The sequence below is a fragment of the Eschscholzia californica genome, unplaced genomic scaffold, assembly GCF_041429995.1.
Source record: "Eschscholzia californica isolate CP2 unplaced genomic scaffold, dmEscCali1.0.p SCAF_1, whole genome shotgun sequence".
Lineage (NCBI taxonomy): Eukaryota > Viridiplantae > Streptophyta > Magnoliopsida > Ranunculales > Papaveraceae > Eschscholzia > Eschscholzia californica.
This window is the reverse complement of record NW_028238198.1, coordinates 56,545,924-56,566,935: the sequence shown is the minus strand read 5'-3', so window position 1 is coordinate 56,566,935 and position 21,012 is coordinate 56,545,924. Positions and strand designations below refer to the sequence as shown.

At 39.5% G+C, this 21,012-nt stretch overlaps 1 long non-coding RNA gene across 1 annotated transcript; it reads right to left on the bottom strand.

Moving 5' to 3' along the window:
• Positions 1-2,525: 2,525 nt before the first annotated feature.
• On the bottom strand, positions 2,526-3,495 carry LOC147567754 (uncharacterized). Its single transcript, XR_015237902.1, has 2 exons — positions 3,022-3,495; positions 2,526-2,843 (listed from the first exon to the last, which is right to left on the bottom strand). It is a non-coding gene; the product is annotated as an uncharacterized LOC147567754 (long non-coding RNA).
• Positions 3,496-21,012: the final 17,517 nt, after the last annotated feature.

Here is a 21,012-nt window from a genome sequence, read left to right as displayed (position 1 = left end):
TTTAAGCCCGATTGGACTCCACGTATCTAAAGGAGGAAACTTCTCCTTTAGAGTCTATCACTCCGGCAAGATATATACAAAGTATCATTGAACTTCGGAACTTTCACTTATCAAAGGTCCGGGATAGACTTGAAGAGAAACCCTAGATATGCAAAAGAGGTAACTTCTATTACGATTTGACGACCACCGCCTCACCACCGCCACTAATCACATTCGGCCTAACTTCGCCTATAAAAGGCCCCCCACATCGTCTTTCACAGGACACGGTCTCTTAAGAACAGAGGCACACTCTCCCCAAAAATACGATCTCTTCATACCAGAAGGATCACCCCCCAAAAACAGAGTTCTCACAACTCACCCCCCCAAAAGGATCAATCAACATTCATTCTTTTACTGCAAAGAGCACCCTGACTGTCTTGAGCGTTAGAGGGGTTTCCGAACCCTTTGCAGATTTTCCCCCTTGGGAACAGAAGAACAGGAACAAAGAGCGAGGAACAAGGAGCCAAGAGAAAGGAGCGAGGAGCTGGGACAGAAAAGCAGAGCAGAAAAGCAGAGCTGAACGGAGGAATCTCTCCTCTCCTAACAGAATATACCATCATAACGGAGGATGTCATGCATCAACTCCCTTTTCCATGCTGATTTAACCGGAGACCAATTTTCGACATCAGCAAGAATGAATTACAAAAAAGACATGATCACATACAAATCTACCACTAACGTGGGTATACACGATTGCATTGAGCTATGCAATTAGCTTTTGATTCTCTTGATTTCACACAAGAACACGAGTTATGTCCTATTGAGGGTTTCCAGAGACGATACCCACAAACATCAAGACCCATCTCAATCAGCCTAACGATCATACAGCAAAAGACGAAAGATTTGGGGGTCAACCCACATAAAGCTATATACAAATGATAATCGTCTCACAACTATGTACAAACTATAAAGTGCAAGTAAGACGATTGAAGAAAATAAGCCATCCCCAAACTTAGTGGATGCACGGTCCACTAAGTAAACATAAATGCTAGGGGCGACGATTAAGAAGTCGTCAAAAGGATCGACATATAAGTGAAGGGCTAAGAGGTCAAACGAAGGCAAAAAGTCATCTGCAAGCTTAGTGGATAGAACATCCACTAAGTCCATAGACATTTTAGGAAAGACGTCTGAAATGTCCCGAAAGGGATCAACGACACAGTCAGAGATCACGTGAAAGGTTGAGCTGGACTCTAAGGGTAACGCAATAGGCTCAGGGGCCAAGTCAAGGTCCATGGTTTCCTTAGGTAAATGGTCCGACAAACTATCCAACATGTCTCTAGGTACTATGTCATCGATGTCCTCAAAGGCATCTAACCTAGGCTGTTTCGGTGGTTTCATGTCGATTCCCTTCTTGATAATTCGACATGAAGCCATCGAATTTATCTCCAGTGGCTTGCCTAGGTTGGACCGGTGATTTCATGTCGACTCCCTTCTTGATAATTCGACATGAACACCCCCTGTAGACAATCGGTGGTTTCGTGTCGATTCCCTTTTAGCAAATTCGACATGAACCAACCGATTTTAACTCCAGTAACTAGGCAAGCAACTGGAGTGGATATCGATGGCTTCGTGTCGAACTCACTTGAAGGGGATCGACATGAACCCCCCGAAATTTGCTTAGTTTCTTTTAGAAAAAGTACCAAGGTCAGTATCGATGACTTCGTGTCGATTACTACTAAGGGGGTTCGACACGACACCACCGATTAGAACTCCACTAGCTTGCCTAAGCTGCTGAAGTTAAAATCGGTGGCTTCGTGTCGATTCCCGTGTCGATTCCCTTTGCGGGAATTCAATATGAACCCACCGAAATTGCTCCAACCTTGAAGAAATGAATGAGACTAATGGTTAGTGCTCAATGCTTTCTGTTCTAATCCAAAAAACTCCTTGACTCTTTATACCGACCGCCTACTAGACAACACCAATATAATGGACTTAATGTGGTAGTCTGGTAGATGAGAGTTTCCTGTTTGTTCTCATGTTCCCCAAAGCTTCTTTTGATTCCAAATGAACTAGCTACAATCATCTATATGAATGATAGTACTATTATGAACATTGTAGTGACTATTATGGTACCTCAACTTTTTCATGAAAGACCAAAGGAGTACATAAAATGGCAGAAGGAACAAAAAGAAGTTCCATTAACTCAGCAAAAACTCCACTGGTTAGGCATATCAATGGAGATGAATTCGGTGGCTTTGTGTCGATTTCTTAAAAATAGAATCGACACGAAGCCACAGATTAGGACAGGAAGATTTGATATGAAACCATTAGAGTTCAAACCGGTTGCTTCGTGTCGATTCCTTTCAAGGAAGTTCGACATGAAGCCACCGATTCAGACAAAAAGAACTCAAATTCAAGAACAACTCCACCGATATCGACACTATTAGTTTTCCTACAACAAACAAAGCAAATGTTTGACCACAAGGTCATTATACTTTCTAACAAGTACTAAGCAATTCACTGGCTTCAAATTCAAGAACAATTCATGAGAAAGAGAGGGATTTGAGAACTTAAATAATAATCCATTCAATTGATGAACACGTTGTAAATTACACATCACTTCGCAATTCAATAGAATTTGAAACTCATCAATTTGTTTGCTACTCCACATTTAGAAACAGATACGCATCCATGATAGTCTCGGGTCAAGCCTTTGTTGCCTTCTCAATTTAGTTGAAGTTATTCTTGATTTCAAATTTAGAAGTTCCATGAGCAATCTTGATGTGATCAATCTTGATGTGGGTGTTCCATGTAAATGGTTTAGAGTATCCATTATGCAGAGATTTAGAAGTTCCATGAGCAATCTGTTTCATTAGATTCATAACAAACAGCAAACATACATAATCAAATCATTTCTCTCTGGCATTTTATCAAACACATTAGATGCATAATCTTTCAAATATTCAATCTTAAGAGAAAACTCAAGTAAAAGAAAGAAATCAATCAGAATTTCGTTGAATCAACAATCAAATAATGACTTACCTTAATAGTTATTGACTTAACCTTCAGAAAAATCAGAAAATCGCTTCTCTGTTACTTCGTCACTTCTGCCAAACTTGAAATTCGAAAACCCTCGATAGATGGGGATTTTGCTCAAGTGAGATGAAGATGGGGAGCTTTAAGCTTGAACAAGATGAGGGAGATTTTCGGTGGTTTCTTCAATCAACATCGAACCATTTTTTCAGATTCAGAAGATTTTGTCGATCAAGATCAAGAGGGAGAGGAATAGGGAAACAAGTCGGTTGAAGTTTGGGATAAAATTAACATATCTAGAAATTTTAGATTTCTAGATATGTTATATATAGGAGGGTGAGTTGGGAAACAAAATTTTGAAGAAGTGCAAAGGAGCATTTTTGCAAAAGGAAATCTTGAGGTGGGGCAAAATTGCTCTTTCCACCCCAAAATCGGGACAATTGAGCAAAATTTCCAGATATTGAACAGGGTAATTGCTCTTTCTCTAGTCTAATGGAGATGATCCTAGTTTTGGGAGTTATTAATAAAAATTAATGAGGATAGCCAGCTTATGATTGAATTGTTTTGTAAATTAACTCATCAAATCTGACTAGTTTTGTAAGTGATGGTGGGTTCAATAAAAAAAATCCTAAACAAATTGGATTAATCCCTTTACTCGAATGGTCTCAATTGATGAATATTTAAATGGGAGTATGTGATAAAAAAACTTAAATAAACCATTAGTTTTATATTCCAGTGAGAAGAAGAAAGAAAAGTTCCATTTTTTTTTTTGTTAAGACAGTACCTCTTATATTAAGTAATTAAAACATTCTTACAATAAAAATTAACAAGAAAACAAGGAACATTATGCCAAGTCTTCGTTCTATTCTTTAACCTTCGCTAGCTTGTCTGCAGGAGCATTGAATTTCCTGATCGTGTGTTTGAATTGCACCTTTTGCAGCCTCTTTTTAACTTCATGAATTTTTTGGATGTGCATTTTGGATTGCCATTGAATTCCTTGCTTGCCATTCTTTATGTTATTGATGATATTGATGTTGTCACTCTCGATCATGATGTCTTTATATTGTTTCGCTTTTGCCCAAAGCAGTCCATTCAGGATATCTATGGCTTCGCTTTCCTCACTGGTTCGACTTCTGATAGTAGTTGCGTGGCCTTCTATAAATTTTGAATTTGAATCATGTATAATTAAGCTGGTACCTAATACAGATTCAACATTAAAGGAAGCATTTACATTTATTTTTAGGCGGGACTGTTCTGGGGATTGCCATTTTTGTAGAGAGATAGATTTCTTGTTTTCCGATGCTGGAATTGTTTTCGGGAAGTTATTAATCATGGTTATGATTGTAGTACGAGAGTTGATTTCTTGTTGGAAGCAGTGGTCACATCTGGTTTTCCATATTATCCATAAGATGGTAGCATAGTGAATGTTACTTTCCGTTTTACCTTTGTTCGTAGAATTCTCCCAAGAGAAGATCCAGTCCGATACTGAGGTAATATTAATGGAGATGATATTGAAATAGAACCACACGTTTCTGGCTAAAGGGCAGTGTAGAAGAGCATGTTCTATAGATTCAATTTCATTGCAGTTAGGGCAATTCTGATTATTGTCAATATATTGACCTATTCTCGCTCTAACCGGGAGAGCTTTGGAGCAAATGTTCCAGATGAAAATTTGAATTCTAGGCACAGTAAGGATAGACCAGATAAAGTTCCAATTGAGTGACTCGGGCATTGGGGAGTTCATACTGGTACAAAGATGATTATACATAGATTTAACCGTGAACTTGCCTGATTATGTAAGGATCCATTTCTTCTGATCTTCAGCATCTTCATTAATCGGTATAGTTTTAATAAGGTTCTTGGTAGCTTCATCAAAGTTGTTATTCAGCAATTTTTCGTTTCATTCATTACTCGAGATCAGCTTAGAGACCTTAGAAAGGTTAGAATGATGATTAATGCACGGGGGGTTGCTGATAGAGGGGATCCACTTATCTTCCAAAATATTAATCTTATCTCCATTGTGAACTTCCCATGTAGTGAACTCTTCAATATTATTAAGGTGCTTTCTGATGGTTTTCTATTGCCAAGAGTGATGAGATTTAGCCGGGCCTGGGCTCTCCGAGTGTGGGAAGTATTTAGCTTTTAGGAATTGGACCCACATGGCTTGAGGTTCAGATTTGATTCTCCAGGCTAACTTACTCAACATAGCTATGTTATCAAGCTCGGGGCAATGAATTCCAAGACCACCCATGTGCTTAGGGAGACAAATAGCGGACCAGGATTTGGTGCATATGCCTGTAGACCTACCCCACCAGAACGACTTTTGGACATTCGAAATGCATTTTCTTGTGCCTTTGGGAATGGCAAAACATTGCATTTGGTATCGGGGTACGGCTGCAGCTATTGTCGATGTGACAACAGTGCGCCCAGCTTGGGAAAGGAACGAGTGGTTCCATTTCTCTAGTTTGTTCTTGATCTGATGGATGATGTCATTGAAAACCTTCTTCTTCTGAGCTCCAATGAAGAGCTGCGCTCCCAAGTATTTTTCAGAGGTGGGGGCATATTTGACATTGAGAGAACGCATGACGATCCGCTTGAATTTGGGGTGCGAGTTTTTGGAGTAAAAAATATTGGATTTGTTATAGTTGATCATTTGACCAGAAGAGTCACAAAAGGTTTTGAGGATGGCTTTGAGGGTGTGGATATTGTCGAGAGAGTTCCTGCCAAAAATGATGCAATCATCCGCAAAGAGGAGGTGAGAGATAACTAGGTCAGGGTTGTTGGTGGGGAAACCTTTGAACTTGCATGTATCATGATCAGCTGCTATAAGACAACTAAGACCTTCCATGGATAAAGTGAACAGGAACGGAGATAGAGGGTCGCCCTGTCTGATACCTCTGGAAGGGAAAAACGTGTCTCTTGGGCGACCATTGACAAGCATAGCCATGGTGGAGGTAGAGATGCAGGTGTTGATCATCTTTATCCAGTGATCAGAGTAACCTAGCTTCGCCAAAATATCAGTCAGAAAATTCCATTCCATCCTATCAAATGCTTTGGACATGTCAAGTTTAAGACCAAAATACCGTGTCGCACCTTTCATCTTCTTGAGTGAATGAATAATCTCTTGGCCGATGATAATGTTTTTTTTTGAATTGGTAAGCGTGTCTCGAACCCTTGACCTTTAAGTTGGAAGACTTACCTCTTACCACTTGAGCCAAGGGGTAATAATAGGGGTTAAAGTATATTTAAGTCTATCAGCCAGGATCTTATTAATGATCTTATAAGTGGTATTAAGGAGGCTGATAGGTCTATAGTCAGCCAGGGACTGCGGGGTAGCTGTTTTCGGGATAAGACAGATGTGAGTATGATTAACTTCTGGGGGTAAATCAGCAGAGATAAAGAAGTTATGGACTAAGCTGTGAATATACGGGCTAACCGTGTCGCAATTAGATTGAAAAAAGAAAGGGGGATAACCGTCGGGCCCAGGGGCCGCTTCTTTTTTAAGACCCTTAATGGCTCTATCAATCTCTTCATGGTCAGGGATAGCAGTGAGCATTTGATTCTGATCAGGGGAGATGGAGTTATGAAAGAGGCTGAGGATATTGGGATTTGGTCTAGTGTTATAAGTGGTATTGATGTGAAGGAGGTGGGAGGTGAAGACGGATTGAATATTTTTGATCCCTTCATGCCAGTCTCCTTTATTATCCTTAATGGCCATAATTTTATTTGTGCGATTACGTTGGATGGCCTGCGAGTGGAAATATTTTATATTCTTGTCTCCTAGCCCGATGAAGTTATTTCTAGACTTCTCTTTCCATAAGCTCTCTTGATATTTGTACCGTTCTTCTAACTGATTGTTCAGACAAGTAATCTCTAAGTTATTTTTACTAATCTGAAGAGATTCAATGATTCGCTTAATATTCATCTCAATGTTACCGAAAACTCTTTTGTTCCATTTAGTGAGATGCTTACTGAGATTCTTGAGGTCCGCTTGAATGTTGAAGTTACTAGTCCAATTAGAGGCAGTAAAATCATGGCATTCAGGGTGGAATATCCAAGTGCGGAGGAATTTGAACGGTTTAGGACTAGATTGGTTCTGGTCTATGTCAGAAAGAAGGATGGGAAGATGGTCAGATCCTACAGCTTCAAGGTGAGTGATGCCGGAGGATTGATAGGTTTCCAGCCAGGTAAGGTTGGAAAGAGCTCTATCTAATCTCTCTTGAATCAAGTTTTCTCCAAATTGCCTGTTGTTCCGCGTGTAGGGGTTACCCTGATAACCCATGTCCATGAGCTGGGAGAGGATCTTGGGTATATGAGAACTGAAGTGTTGGAGCCACCCATCTTTTCCTCACTATCCAGGATACTGTTCATGTCCCCTATAACTACCCAAGGGGTGTTCTGGTCAACTTTAAGAGACTCTACTGTTTTCCAGGGTTTAAGCTTGTTCTTGTGATAAGGGCAACCATAAAAACCTGTGACAGTGATATGAGAGTTCATGGATATGTTGTCTTTGCCGATGTGGATAATGTTATTATCATGGTACAAGATCTTAGTATTAAGGTGATGTTTCCAATATATAGCTAGTCCACCTGCTTTATTACAAGGTTCCACAAAGTAACTATTATAGTGCTTGTTAATCTTAATCTGCTTATTAATGTTATTAGATTTATTCTTAGTCTCGGCTAGGAAAATAATATCAGGGCTATGCTTGTTGATGAGGGTCAAAAGTTGTTTTCTAGTAATGTATGAAGAAATCCCCCTAACATTCCAACTTAGGATAAAGGGACTCGGGGTAGAGCGGGCATCCATGTTGTCACTTCTAAGGAGAAGAGAAACCTCAAGAAAGCCAACTAGACAGGGGAGCCTCCAGCCGAAAACTCAAAGAAACTAAAGGAAGCTCAGGGGTGCCTATAAAAGATCTTCGGCAAAAAAGGTGAAGGTCTCACCTAAAGCTTCTAACCCTAAAATAAGAACAACCCTATCTCTAAAAATGGAGGATAATCTCCAGGCCGAGAGGAAGAAAACAACCAACAGAAAGGATGAACACTCAATTAAAAAGGGAATGCAGACAGAAAAGCATCATAAACAGTGATAATAAGAGGCTACAGACGACCAAAACAAACTAATACCAAGGAAGTATAATAGATTAAAACCTACAAAAGCACACTTCTATCTTATATTAGAAGCATGAAACAACCAGTTAATAACAAAACAGTGTCTAGCAGATAACTAAGTAGAAACATAACTGAAACATAAAAGACGAAGAACCATAGAGAATATAGAACACCTATTTTAACGATTTAAAAACTATAAAGAAAAGATTAATCAACCAACTGAGCTAGACTAGTCTAGATCTCCTTCCTCTCTGGCCTCAGTTGAGTCACCAGGAGACACCAACAAAGAGTCAGAAAAGATATGCCTGTGTCTCTCCTCTTGGTTGTCAATGGATTCAGGAGGTGGGGCGTACCAGCTTGGAGGAATGGAAGTGGAGTGGATAGAAGACGAGGAGGAGTTACCACCATATCAATACATATGATTGCCTGCCTGTGAGGAATTACTACCTTGATCAAAATCAGTCGACTTCCTGAATAAAGATTTTCTATGAACATCTTCTTTGATCTTAACTTCAAAAAGTGCCTCAAGGTCTTTCCTCTCCCATTTTTGAATGAAAACATCACGAGGGATAGGAGGAGACTTAACAGGAGGGGTCTGGACCACAGATAGAGCCCATTTATCAGCATAAATGGGTGCAAGAAGTTGGATATCCATAGGAGAACTCCTGTGAAGAGGTTGTGGTTTGAGACAAGGGGTCACCGGGTGTTCAACCACTCACATTTATGACAAATGGCCTTTAGAAACTTGAAATAACTGAAATGGGCTTACCACAGCCTGTGAAGATGGAATTCAAGGTTGCTAGCAAGGGAGTACGAACATCGTACATGAACTGGACTCTAATGTTAGAGTTGGTGACCATACTGAAATTCTTAGGCTGGATCTAAATGATGTAGCCCATGCAAGAGAAGATGATCTCCAAGTCGTGTTTATTCTGAATAGACGAGGGAAGACCCGAAAAACTACACCACATGGGCTCTAGCATGAGCTCAGGAATATCATCACCTAAAGGGAAGTCAACTTCTTGCATGACGATCAAGCAACCTCGAACAATCCACGGTCTACCTTTGTTAATCTCATTCATCACTGTGAGATTACGGGGTTTAATCAGGAAATGGTTAGGACCAGTGTCTGAGGGGGTGATTCTGCATTCCTTGAAGAATCTGGACTAGGCAGATAAGTGTTTTCTGATGAAGCCTATGCCGTAGTCAAATTGGGAGCAAAGACGAGGAAGGAAACCAGAAGAAATCTCAAGAAGCTCTTTGTTTTCAGAAGGTTTTGGGTAGCTAATAGTGAGGTTTCCATAACCTGAGAGGGTGAGTTGGATTGACATTTGATTAGTGAGGTCTTCTATGGTGTGAGAAGAAGCTTGGGTGGGTCGACATGTAAGGGGAATCATGGAGTGGAATGAAGAAGAAGAAGTGTCTTCTTCTCCAGACGAGTCTATTTAGTGGGGAGATAAAAGACCAGAGGAAGGTTTTAAGGATATAGGAAACCAACACATCTCTCATCTTCATTGAAGACAGATAAAGCATGAGCAACACGTGGCACGAACAATAGAAACACTCGTTTAGAACTACGAGTGGATACCCCTGTATTCACACCTCTTGGAAGAGAGAGAGCAGAGAGAGACCGGAAGCACAATCGGTTCCTGCTAACGAAGCAGTGTTGATCACTGCTGGAGTGAACGCTATTGTTTGCTGAAGGGAGATCAGTTACACATTAAAGTTTTTCTCCGCCATCTCTCGGGATTCTCGACTGGATCGAAAGGGGGAGTTTTCTTATCTTACACTTTATATTACGATTGTTTTACCCTCATCTTTTATTTCTAATGGTTTTATGATGATTGAGCCAAACGTGAGTCAATTTCGATGAAACTTTCATCGGTTACCGACAAACCTTATAACCGGATTACGACCTATACTTCTACGAAAAATTGGGTCAAATTAGTTCTAGTCTACCCTGCCTAAATATGCGGTATTCGATAAACAAGAATAAAATTAATAATAATGATTATATATAGATACATACACATATATATATTCATGTTCACTTCTCCCACTAAATTCTAAACACTTTATTATTAAGCTATAACTTGCTATTAAGTTCCTAGTTTCTATATTGAATTATAACCTCCTGATTATCAGATTTTGATATGTTTACAACTAATCTATTCTATTAAGTACATATGACCATGATCCTGAGCAAATTAAAGAAAGACACAACTGGCCTGATCTATTGCTTGAAAAAGAAAGAGAGGAAATAAACGAAACAATAATAGCCGAAACCCGATCATGAACAGTAAGGAAACGGAGCAACTCAGAAGTAGAAGCGGTACAATTAATCTCATGACCTCAAACTGGAGAGGATTGGATCAACAACGACGGAAAGGGAAGTTCTCTTACTCTCATACCCTTACTATAATTCTCTTACTTCCCTCGTAATATTTTGCATAATATTGAGTTAGACATTGTTTAATTCCGACCAGATTTTCAACGGTTACGGACAATCCATATCTGAACATCCTTCTAAAAAAAGATTTGATTTCACGAGCAAAAATTGCCTTCGACCCACGTGACCAATGCTTCATGGACCTATAATAGGTCATACAATCTAATTTAGACTTACGCTTCAGTAACACCTATTTGACATATGATACAAAATAATAGTGGCCAAGAAATAATAACAAGCAAACGATATATTTATATATGTCAAACTAATGTAAGGTCATTGAAATTATCTTAATGCTAAAACAAATTGATTGAAAAATCGACATTGTGCTTAAGCCATGTTTAATTGACATCCTCGAACCATTCGGTTCCAATTTGCTCGTCACAATTTTTAGCTTACTACTAAATACCGACTGGCTCCCTATTAAGTTTAATTTGTTCATTACTAGGTCAAGTTTGTAATCATGATTATATTGCTCACTTTAGGTTTTCCTTCTGAAATCCTGTTCTATTAACTACTGATGACGGTACCACCGTTAAGTTTAAGAAATAATTTTAGGAAAAGAAAAACCATCTCTGCTGAGAATGACCGAGCTTTAATGGGAGGCGGCAAAGGTTCAGCGAGAACAACCCAAGATTCGGAGCGGAACAACCGACCCCGCAACTCTAGCGGGAGAGAATCAATCCCACCACAATAACCAGGGAAGTTTCCTATGTCCATAATAATAACTACTTAAGTTAGTTTGTAGTACTTCCCAGACCCCCGAGTCCTTGCTTGGTAGATACCTTTTTCCTATAATTACGGGAACAAACACATAAACGAGCACAATACGAGCTACGCAATTTAGAAGCCTTGACTGAATGGTCGAACACCTTATTGTTCCAGTATGTATAAATTGTTTTAATTACTTTATGCTATTATGTTGTCAATTGGCGGAAGCCGACACAACGTCTGGCTCGACCCAAAACTCGTAAACTTGAGTTTGAAAAATAATTCTCGTTACCGAGTAACGGTATGGAATGCAAACAATAGAGGGAATCTCAAAAGATCCCTGAAGAAAAAGAACTCATACGACCAAGTTCAAGTATCTAAGATTCTTTGCATTAACTATTAAATATTTTCTCTCAGAATGGTGTTATGCAGGACACTCTAGCAAGGAAGTAGATTAACTTCGACAAAGTCGAGGATGAACTCTTAAATCATAACGAGGCTCTTCGGATAAAGGTCTTATGTCGGAGGCGACAAAGCAAGGACATAAAAAAAGGGAATACAAAGGATGAAAAAGTTCAACGTCACGAACTAAAAGAAACTAAAAGTCTGAGTAGAAGGTCTCCAAGGTACACATACCCATCAAACTCGCTTTGTGAATTTACTAACAAATTCTCATCGCAGGTCAAGTCCTGCACCGTTAGGCACAAATTCTCCTTTGCTTCGACAAAGTCCCAGATTAAGTCCTGCTATGTCAGGCACAAATTCGGCTTTTCTTTGACAAGGTCACAGACTAAGTCATGCTAGTCAGGCACAACCCTTAGCATGAGCCCTGCTTTGAAGGCTCTTCATGAATTTTAAACGATGTAAGTCCTGCGAAAACGGGCCCCCAATGCAAAAGCACTGACGGTTCTTAACCAACCAGGCACCCAAAGTATAAGCCTTGCTTACGCAGACCTAAGGGGGAGCCCTATTCGAATCTCAACTAGTCGTACTCAAACCGATGAAACTGCCCTGGTAGCGAAAGCAACGACCAGGGGCCCAAGGAGAAGCCCTTGTTAAACTTAGTTTGGTTCGGCAAAACAGATATCCCTGGTAGAGAAAGCAACGACCAGGGGCCCTAAGGAGGAGTTCTAGTTAAACTTACTTTGCTTCGGCAAAACGGACAACCCTGGTAGCTAAGGCCACGCCCAGGGGACAAAAAAGTGAAGTTTTTGGGCTCGTATTAGGGTTGGCCTTGGCTGGCCGGTTCCCCTAATGGGGCCGGTCAGATCTGCCCTTTTGGGCATGGTTTGGACTACCGCATCTTAGGGAAATAGGGAAATAGCAACTACTTTCTATTTTCGACTATTTCCTTAATCTTATTCAAAAGGACTTTTTGGAAAACTTAATTAGAGTGGGACTCTAACTAGAGTTCTATAATGTCTCTTAGGGACTTGAATAAGGTGTGAAATTTTTCAAGAAGCTTTCTTACTCTACAACTTCAAGTAGAGAGAGAAAGTGAGCTAATTCCCCAGCTAGCTAACTAGTCAAAAAGAAGAAGGTGTTCTTCTTATCAAACCACCATTGGAGTACTAGATACCTACAAGTGGGAGATCAAGTTGATCATTCGGGTGTCTTGAGTAGAGGAGCAACACGTGGGGCTTTTGGTCTTCGCATTCGATTGGAAAGGTTCGAGGGAAAACTAGCGATTAAGGTAATCCTAAACTTTTTGTTAATTATTAGCTTATGCATGATGATCTTGGGACCTACTAGTGTTAGACATGAGATGTCTGAGATTCCCTTAGAACATTAGGAGACACCACAACCCAAGAGTGGCATCAGAGCCTCTTGCAAATAGCTAATTTTTGCTAAGTTTCGGACTAATCCATAATTGATTAGATAGATAGTTATGTTTAAAAGTGTTTTAGGCTTCAATTTGATGATTTTTGAATGTGACTTAAAAGTTTTTAAATTTATTTTCAAGTTAATGATTGAAAACAGTTTCAAAAGATTCGATTTTGATTGATTTCTTTATTGAAAAATGTTTTCAAAAGAATTGTTCTTCATTTTTTTTTACAAATTGTTGAACAACAATTTTTTTTGGGTTTTTAGAAGTTTCTAAACAAGAGGGGACAGCAGCTTTAGAAGCAAAAGAAAAAAACGAAACTTAGAGTTTTTAAAATCAGGTCGGATGCATTGATGCATCCCGACCAGACGCGTCTCGGGTTGTGCCGAGATGGTAGCGTCTCTCGTGTTATGGGCGCGTCTAGGACGTCCTCCAGTTCACACGAGAGTGTCACGAGTTCAGGATGCGTCCAGGGAACCTAAGTGCATCTCGGATTAGTCCAAGATGCGTAGAAGAATCAAGACGCGTCTGGAGTGTTCTAGACCGAGATGGCGGGCTTCGACTATAGGCCAGACGCATTTAGGATACGTCTGGGACGGCCTACGGAGTCTCAGACTTAGTCTGAGACATCCCAAAGGCTATGCCTTAGGCAAAACGCGTCTAGGACACGTCTGGGCCAAAGGCCAGCGTCCTGACACTATGTCAAGACACCTCTAGGCCATAGGCCAGCGTCCTGACACTAGGTCAAGACGCGTCCTTACCCTGGGTCGAGACCAAGATGCGTCTAGACGCGTCTGGTCTCGGCTAGAACGTGTTGGGCACGACCCACTACACTCGGCCTTGAGTCGAACCGAGCATAGGTCGGACCCATGCACCACCCGAGTCTCTTTTAGGTCGGACCACCATATTGGGCTTTGACCTTAGGGTCTTGGGACTTGACCCATGGTTGTCCTGGGCTATTCCAAATTTAACTCAGGTCCATGGGCCGAAGTTTTACGGGTCTTGACGCGATTGGGAGTTTTTCTGGCGAAAGTCTATACTTTTTTCCCGGTCCCACCCAAATATTACAGAAATTGTTTTGGGCCACCCGAAGGCCCGAAACGAGTTTTTCTTAAAATTGATTTGGGAAATCATTAAGAGTCAAACCATATTTATCCGAAATTAACCCGGGTTGTTCAAAAACTTAAACGGGGTTTTTCTTGAAATTGATTCTAGAAATCATGAAAGATAAAACCGGAAGGCACCATTAGTCGAATTTTTTGAATTAGGACTTAAGGTATATAATGTGACATAGAGATGTCGACAAAAGTACCTGCCGGATGATCATGCATATATAATTTGTTAGCATTGAATATTATATGAATGCATGTGATGTGAATGCGGAAACTAGTATGCCATAGAATTTGTTTTATTCTATTCTTGTTTTAAGCACGGATGGGTGCAATTTGTAATAATTTTAATTTCAAGTTTATACGATCTGCGAATCGTTTGAGTCTTCTAATTAGAGTTTAGGGTCTATGAGTCCATTCAAAAAACTCAAGGATGGAGAAGCTAATTCGAGTGGGAGAAATCAATGGAGGTTAAAAGATGGCGATCTTGGCTAACCAAAAGGAGAAACAAGAAGAAATCCTTAGAAGATTAGATCATTAGGACTAGGGGCCATACTAGGATCCATATGTGCTTGATTTACTTTCTCGCGCGCATTTACTTATTTATTTATGCTTTATGTCATGGATGGTTCACTATAACAAATACCAGACTAAGCATAAAAGTCCCTAAAAGTAATTTTGAGATAAATGCCTACCCAGACTAAGACACTCTTTGCGCCCTTGATCATGGATGGTGGGTCGGCCTTCACAGAGTGCCTGCTTTATGCTGAGGTCGAAAATTGGCTCCCGGCTAAATCAGCATGAAAAAGGGAGTTGATGCATGACAACCTCCGTTATGATGGTATATTCAGTTTGGAGAGGAGAGATTCCTCTGTTCAGCTTCGCTTCTCTGCTCTGCTCCTTTGTGAAGGGAATTATACCCTTATACTAGTGTTTATAGCGGATAACGACATCTAATGCCTAACACTAGTATCCCCAAGATCATCATGCAAAACTAGTAATTAACCAATAAGAAGATAGTAGATTACCTTAATCGCTATTTCCATCGAATTAGTTGTATAGATTAAAGAAGACCAAGAGCTTCAAACGTAGCTCCTCTACTTGGGACACCGAATAGGCGAATAGTGTATTTAATCTCCCTCCTTGAAAGCTCGCTAGCACTCCAATGGTGGTTTGATAATAAGAAGACCTTCTTGCTTGACTAGAAGATAGCTTGGGAATTAGCTCACTTTCTCCTCTCTACTTGATGTGGTAGAGTAAGAAAGCTTAGAGAGAAATTCCACTCCTTATTCTCTGCCCTAAGAGTGTTTATATAGAACCCTAATAAGAATCCACCTCCTTTTAGGTTTCCTAAAACACCCTTTAGAATAAGATTTAGGGAAATAGTCGAAAATAGCAACTAGTTGATATTTTCTCAATTTCCTAAGGAGATTACGTCCAAACCCAGCCAAAATTGGCAGATTTAATGTTCATAACATAAGGAAACGTCCCTCAAAAAATCAGCCCAATCCGAGCCTTTCCCAAAACCCTTATTTCGGGCCTTTTTGCTATCTTTTGCCCAAATTCTATTTAGGCCTGTGAGATATGTTTATGGGACATTCCCAATGTTATATCACACTCTCACTAGTCATATCATCCGATTAAATACCCATTCTTATGTGTAACCCGATGTAGGATCCGATCGAAGTTAGCCGCGAGTTACTTCGTAATTCGACGATCGTAGTTGGTTTCTAGCTAAACGCTACGACCCCTAAATCAATCGGACTTGATGATCTTCTTCATCAATTGTCCTAGCCGACATATTGCTCGCATTGCCATCTTGGTCAAATGACATCTCCTTCAACTCCTTCAGACTCCCACTTGGACTTAGAACAAGTGCAATGCCTCGATTCCCGTGTCAATTTAGTATCCCATCTGATACGTCACGTCATTCAGACTTTCTTGATATCCGAGTACAACTGTAAAATACAAACGATTAACTCCTAATCCGTTTGAGCGTGGCCACGCATTTTCAGTTGCTACTCATCAAGTGGCCTTGAGACACTTTGTACCTAATGTGATTAGGTTGACACAATCCATTCTTGCTCTCCCACTTAACTTCATGTCTATCCTGTCCTTCCCAGTATCCGTCTTTATAACCTCCTTTTACGGCGCGGCGTTTGACGGAACCAAAGTCGGACATTCCTTTCATAAGATGAGTGGAGCACTCATGTTTTGAGGAATCTCTCCAATTGTCTTTATGAGAAGTATTGACATTCATCACGAGTGATGTACTTCTCATTTGAGGGTTATCCAGTGTATAAACCTTTTACACACCCACGTAGTCAAATAGAATATACTATTCCTATAGCCCATGAAACTGCGCTATCCCATCGACTCCCGTGCTAGTCTTCGTGAGTCATTGTTGTCCATGCAATGACCTGGACCAGGGATTTGATAATAAATATTCCAAGTTCACTTAATAGGGTTTCATTCATCAGATCACGTATCTGACAAACCTATTCGGAATGTTTTATCATCAATGGACTGTCATTTAAACACTAAACCAAATTTAGACGACTTGTGAAATAACTCTATTATTTCTGATAACGAGAGTTGTAAATCTGAGCCTCTTCTGTAAAACTCTTTTACCCACTCAGTTTTATTTGTCGAGGTTTAAAATTATAACTCATGCCTTTAGACTCGTGTATGACTCTCATACTTTGTCTTAGGTGACAGTTTAGTTTGACTACGGATGTAATCCGTTTAAACTTTGCTAATTATCAATTAATTTGAAGACCATTATCTTCAACCTTGATAATTTCTAGTAACTTTTACTAGAGTTAAGGCTTTTAATTCTTTATGTAGTATTTGCAACAGTTCCCGGCTTAAAACACTTTTAGCCTACTTTCCTTCCATGTCTGGAAGTTTGCTACGATGACATGTTCAACTTTTGTACTACTTCATCCTTTAGCCTTCTAGGATATTTCTAAGTAGTGTTTCGGTTTTCAAATCCGAATTTGGATATTCAAATGCTAATCATATCCAATATGATTGACTTTATGTATTTGAGCATAAATCTCTCTCTCATGCTTGTTTGCTACATCGGTGTCTTTTCAAACTCCGATTTAGCAACGCTCGTAGTCATGAGTTTTGGGTCGAAATTCTTTTAGACTTTCCGAGTCTTAGATTTTCTGTTTCGTATCTCAAGCATCTCAGCGTACTGAGTCTCTCCAATCCTATCATCCTTTTGATCTATGCTTATAGATCTTCAGATGCCCAAAATGGAATTTCATCCTTGTGTGTGGTCCTTTTATTGAGTCAGTGTGTTCACTGTTACACAACATCTTATGTCATACTCAATCTTTTGTATGTACTCAGCATCCGTCGATAGATTTCTGAAGCATGCCTATGGACATAACTTGATAGGAAGAATCTTATTCTTCTTGTCTAGTTTCGGGAAACATGAATGTTTCCATCCTTCTCAGTTTTCTACTTTGGAAAACCAATTTAGGTCTTCTGTTGACTTAAATTATCAAGCTTCATGTCTTGACGAGATATGGATTCCACGATAATTTTGGGTTCTAGCCAAAATCTAGAGTCAGTTTCCGTTTCTGCGCAGGTCTTTTATCTCTTCAGAAATAACCTTTATTTTCTAAGTCTTTAAGATTTTATTTTGACCTTTTAGGGCTTTTGAACAACAATTTGGAATTTTCTCAACTACTTTGATATATTCCTTTAGAGACACTTTCACTCGCTTTGAGAGTTCTCCTGCGAATGACATTCGCTTTTGTGCGGTGGGTTTACAAGATCATATCTTTAACCTTTCCTTTTCCGAGGAGCCGCAGTTTGTTGGTCTTGGTCGAATTTAATCGTCTTGTACAAGTTTCATGATTGTTCTTCATGACCCTCCATGATTTTTCTCATGATCGAATTAAATCGACTTGTACTTTTCTCCCAGACTACTAGGTGTGCTAATTACTATAAGAATACTATCATGAGCAACAAACACTTTGTTCTCTTGATTGCTTGTGGAAAAAGCCCAAATTTCTTCTAAAGAAATTGCGTCAGACTTTAGCTAATTTTTGGAATGCTTTTACAAGCTTAGCTGTTAGACGGACTTTGGTAAGTGTGAAAACAATCGTTTCTAGAATATGTCCCAAAATATTCGGAAGATTGGCTTAAACCCATCTTTGATCGAATTATGCATAGCAATGTTCGATTACTCCCACTGAATCCACCATCCCTCAGATGTGTTCCATGGAGCGAGTTGGGAAACGTTTTCTCAACTCCTTTGATGGTTATTAAGTATTTGACTCAAGTTTTTATCACTCCAATCTAATCGGATGACTTAAACTCTTTTGTCAAAAATGATTCTTTTACTTCGGTTTGTACTTTGTTTGAACCTTTCAAACATTCCGACTTATACTTTATGATTTGTACGTTTCCATCTTCATGAAGTTGTCGGAGTACATATTTGAAGTTTATCTCTTCAGCTTCTGCAAGTAAACTTATATGTCTGCATAACACTGTATGAGTCCTAGTAGATTACTAGTCTTATGCCCTTTTGATAGGGTGACTTTGTCAATTAGTCCTCAAGACCTAATCGACAATGCTGAAGTTGATGAGTGTGAATCTCTTGATATCAGCCATTATCAATGTTAACCTTCAGTTAATTTACCACTGATTTAAAACATCACATGTTTCTAGAAGAACAAATAAACTATTATTAAGTTCTAAGCTAGATCAGTGTCTAAGAGAAGACTTCGATCCCTTTCAGCATCCTTAGCATTATTGCTTCTGCTCCCTCTTGGATCTTTACTTCTTTCAGTCAAGTATGTAATTCCCTTAAGCTCTCACGGAGCCGCTCATCTGGTTTTAAATACCTGATAAAGGAATTCTATGATACTTGTTTAACTTTGTTAACAAGGATACGGAACCGGAATTCATAATTCCATTCCTATCGTCCTCCAGGTGCTAAAGGTAGTTTCCTTTTTAAATGGTCTAACCATTATTTGAAAACATTTACAGTAATGAGGAATACTCTTGATCATGTACTCGGCAACTGCTTTTCTTTGATCAAGTGTTTGTCTCACTTGACCGACCCTTTGCCCTTTTGAATCTCAAGAACTCTTTCTTAGATTCCTTCCATCGAATCTCAAGAACTATTTCTTAGACTCAATGTTCCCGTATATTTTGCTCAGTTGTTCATAACAATCTGAGTGACTCATCTAAGGTCTTTTCTATCTAGGTTCAATCGATATTGAATTGGGTGATAGATGAATTTTGTTGTCTTCCATTAGGATGACTTTCAGATTGCCATGGAGGTCTCGTGCCTCTCCATTTATGACTTCTGTAGGAACTATTTCCTCAGTTTGTCTCAATGGTCGTGCTAGCATCCATTACTCTTCCAAAGAGAATGTTATATGATTGCTTGCAAATGGCTTTTGACCTTATCTAGTATGAGTCAACATTGGGACTGGGTATTCTAGAAGTTTTCCTTTTTGAATCTGAGAACTATTCTCGGATTTTTCCATTCTAGGAAGTTGATGAACACCTCCCTTAGGTGTGATTCAATGTTGAAACTGTTTTCATGTGTCATCTTAATTCTACATAAAGAAATGGCAAAGTTTTAAAACTCGTTATCGTTTTGAAAAACATTAGTTTTCCCACATTATTCAATAAAATCGTCCCCGATTGAATAAGTGATTCCAAGACCCCAGTTCTTCGGAGTAAAGCGGACGAAGGCCCTACCCTTTGACTCCGTCGTTCCGGGTGAGCGAACTACTTCACTGATCATACTTTATGACTCTTGGTTGATAGATTTCATTAATGAATGACTAATCTATCCTTTTGCCTCGAGTATCCAAGACTCTCTTGCTGATCTCGTTGAGTAGAACCATTTAGACGTGTAGGCCTCTTCTATAGACCTACCCGCATTGTACCAAGCTAGAGGAGGTACTCTGCGAAGGCCGACCCACCTTCCTCGAACAAGGGCGCAACGAGTGTCTTAATCTGGATAGGCGATTACTCAAGATTACGTTTTGGGGACTTTTACGCTAGTCTGGCGTTTGTTATAGTGAACTATTTAGCCTAACTAACATCCGTGACATAAAGCGTAAATAAGTAAGTAAATGCGCGCGAGAAAGTAAATCAAGCAGACATGAATCTTAGTATGGCCCCTAACCTAGAAGATCTAATCTCCTTGGTTTTCTTCTTGCTTCGCCTTTTGGTTCGTCTTAGATCGCCATCTTTGAACCTCCATTGATTTCTCCCACTCGCCTTTGGATTTCATCCTCGAGTTTCTTCAATGGACTCATAGACCCTAAACTCTAATTACAAGACTCTAACGATTCGCAGATCGTATAAACTTGAAATTAAAATTAATTACAAAGCATGCACCCATCCGTGCTTAAAACAAGAATAAGAAATAAATTTATGGCCATACTAGTTTCCCGCATTCACATCACATGCATTCATATAATATATTAAGGCTAAGAATTATATATGCATGATTATCTTGGGAGACACTTTTGTCGACATCACATGTCACATTACGGACCTTAAGTCTAAATTCGAAGAATTCAACTAATGGTGCGTTCCGGTTTTATCTGTTATGATTTCTAAAATCAACTTCAAGAAAAACTCCGTTTCGGGTTTTGAAAGCCCGGGTCTATTTCGGAAAAATATTGGTTCCATTCGTAATGATTTCATAAATCAATATAAAGAGAACTCCGTTTTTGGCCGGATGGCCCGGATTTATTTTGGAATTATTTGGTTGGAATCGGAAGAAAATTTGGCAAAAACTCCCAC